This window comes from Myotis lucifugus, unplaced genomic scaffold (genome assembly GCF_000147115.1).
Source record: "Myotis lucifugus unplaced genomic scaffold, Myoluc2.0 scaffold_1784, whole genome shotgun sequence".
Taxonomy (NCBI): Eukaryota; Metazoa; Chordata; class Mammalia; order Chiroptera; family Vespertilionidae; genus Myotis; species Myotis lucifugus.
In genome coordinates this window covers 9,920-12,961 of record NW_005872832.1, presented here as the reverse complement: position 1 = coordinate 12,961, position 3,042 = coordinate 9,920, and positions in this window count along the sequence as shown.

Genomic DNA, 3,042 nt, shown 5'->3' with positions numbered 1-3,042 from the left:
CTGTCATCAGGATGAGCCTCTAGTGGTTACTTAAAATTCTTTGTTTTCCGAGTGCCATGGGTCCCGCCCAGCACTCACACCCTGCTGCCTGCACCCTGTGCCAGCCCTGATCACTCAGCACCAGCAGCCCTGATCGCTCCTCAGGGCTTCTCCACCTCCCTGTGCTCCTGAAGGACAATTGGGGTAGCAGCCGCCGCTTGTATCCACTGACAGCGCCGGCCCCACCTGCCAGCCCCAATCACTCCACGCCATCAGCAAATGCGAGCAGGGCTGGCGCCATCAGCACGTGAAAGTGGACACAGGAGCTGGGCTGCCAGCAGACAGGGAACCAGGCCAAGGAGGGAGGGGTTGGTTGGGGGTGCAGAGGATGGGCCCCTGTGCCCACCACAGCCTCAAACCCATAGTTCCTTTCAGGATGCACGAATTCATGCACTGGGCCCCTAGTGTTAACATAAAAACATTCAAACCTGTAAAGAATTTTTGTGAGTTTATTTGAGCCAAATTGTCAACAATTGCCAGGAAGCAGAATCTCAAGGTATTGAGAAAATGCTCCAGAGAATGGCAGTTTCTTACCTTGTTTTATAGATTACAATCAAAGGAGGAGACCTAAGTGGGTTCCATGAAATCCATTGGTGATAGATTAGGGAGGTGTGAGAAAGCAAAGCAGGGAAACCTCTGGGATTGGATAACAAGTAAAATGATAGACACATGCTTCTTTTACACAGGTAGGTGCAGGATAGTTAAGTCAACAATTAAGATGACAACAATAACAATGAGGGAATTTGTGGTCCCCACCCTGGCGCCTCCGCCCTGGCACATTGGTTGTGCCCTGAGGGGTCCAGAAAAAGGGAAGTGACAAGTGACCCTGACATTCCAACAAAATGTTATCATAGATGCAAAAGACAACAGACAGGCTCAGTTAAGGTAAAGGTTGACTTTCCTCAGGGAAGACGCTCGCCTAGGACATGACTAGCCACCATAGACTGCTTTTCAATTAAAAAGCTTTCATTTCAGCCCATCCTTGTGGTCACTGTAGGTCTCTGAGTTTGCAAGGCTGCCATGCAGGCCTCCCCTGAGCTAGTCAGGTTAGCATGTGGCCCCTTTTCACCCACAAGGGGGACCTGCTCCAAATTGTTAACGTAAAAACCATTGAAACCTGTAAAGAATGTTTGTGAGTTTATTTGAGCCAAACTGTCGACATATGCTGGGAAGTAGAACCTCAAGGGATTAAGATAATGCTCCGGAGAATGGCGGTTACATCTGCATTTGTACATTGTGATCAAAGGAAAGGGATGTGGGTGGGTTACATGAAATCCATTGGTGATAGACTAGGGAGGCGGGAGGAAGCAAAGGGAGGTGGGGAACACTGGGATTGGATAAAAGGTAAAATGATGGACACATACTTAGGTGGGTGCAGGATCAATTAACATGATAATGAAGGAATTTGTAGTATCTGTCCTGGCGCCCAGCACAGTAGGTTGTGCCCCAGGGGCTCCAGAAAAAGGGAAGTTACAAGTTACCCAGACATTTCAAGGGTATGTTATCATAGATGCAAAAAGACTGATAGTTAAAGTTTAATTTCAGACCATCCCTTGTGTTTACTTTAGGTCTCTGAGTTTGCAAGACCGCCATGCAGGCCTCCCCTGAGCTTGTCAGGTCAGCATGTGGCCCCTTCTGTCCACAGAATATTTGAAGAACCACGGTGTGGGAAGGGAGAGCAGACAGGCCCTGGGAAATCCCAGAGACAGGCCACCAGATGTGCAGGAATGGTCCGCCTGTGAGCCAGCGTCCCCTGAGGGGTGGCCTCCCTCACAGGCATCCCAAGGGAGTGCCCCGGGGCAGTGGTGACTCCTGCTGGCTGAGGAGGTGAGTCCTGCTCACCTGGCAGGTCTGCTTCTGAGGGACGCTGCCCTGCCTCCCTTCCTCACGCCTTCCTACCCTGCTCCTTCCTCTCCCCTCCCCTCCCCCCAGGTTCCTGAAAGCTGGCCCTGCAACAGCTTCCACAACAAACATCCTGTGTCTGTCTGGGGCAGAGGGAAGAACAGGTGGCGCTGATCTAGACACTGTCAAAGCCCTCGCAGTGCCAGGGTCTGTGAGGACGACAGGAAGTCCCGGCTCAGGCTCCCAGGGCCCCCAGGGCCCGGCCTCCGCAGTCCTCCTGTGCCTACAGCCCCGCTTCCAGTCTCACATCCCACCCTGTGCACCGCCTCCTCTCACAACACTCCATACGGAGGCGATTGCGGCTTGCTGGCGTGGCTTTTCTAAATGCTTCAAACTCGCCTGGCCGGGGTGGCTCAGTGGTTGAGTGTCAACCTATGAACCAGGAGGTCACAGTTCAATTCCCGATCAGGGCACATACCGGGGTTGTGGGCTCAATTCCCCAGTGTGGGGCGTGCAGGAGGCAGCCGATCCATAATTCTCTTATCATTGATGCTTCTCTCTCACTCTCCTTTCCTCTCTGGAACCAATAAAAATATACATTTAAAAAATAATAACATAAAATGCTTCAAACTCCTCCGACACATTTTTTTTTTCAATTTTAAAGGACTCAGTGTATTAACTGACCAGATTATAAAAATAACCATGGTAGATGCCTGAGCTCAGTGGTTGGCAAACCGCGGCTCTCGAGCCACATGTGGCTCTTTGGTCCCTTGAGTGTGGCTCTTCCACAAAATACCACGTGCGGGCACATGCATACAGTGCGATTGAAACTTCAAATGGCCCATGCGCAGAAGTCGATTTTTGGCCTGGGCGAGTCTATTTTGAAGAAGTGGCGTTAGAAGAAGCGGGGGGTGTCGGTCAGGCGGGCCACGGGATGCGCAGCACCGGGGAGGTGCGCACTCGATTCATGCACGAGTTGTGGACCGGAGAGTTGGAAGGGGTCGACCTCAGCGAACGTACCTCAATCAGATTGGGGACGTTTTTAGCAAAGGCCAGCTTTGGAGCACCCTAATTAAGTTAATAACAATGTACCTACCTATATAGTTTAAGTTTAAAAAATTTGGCTCTCAAAAGAAATTTCAGTCGTTGTACTGTTGATAT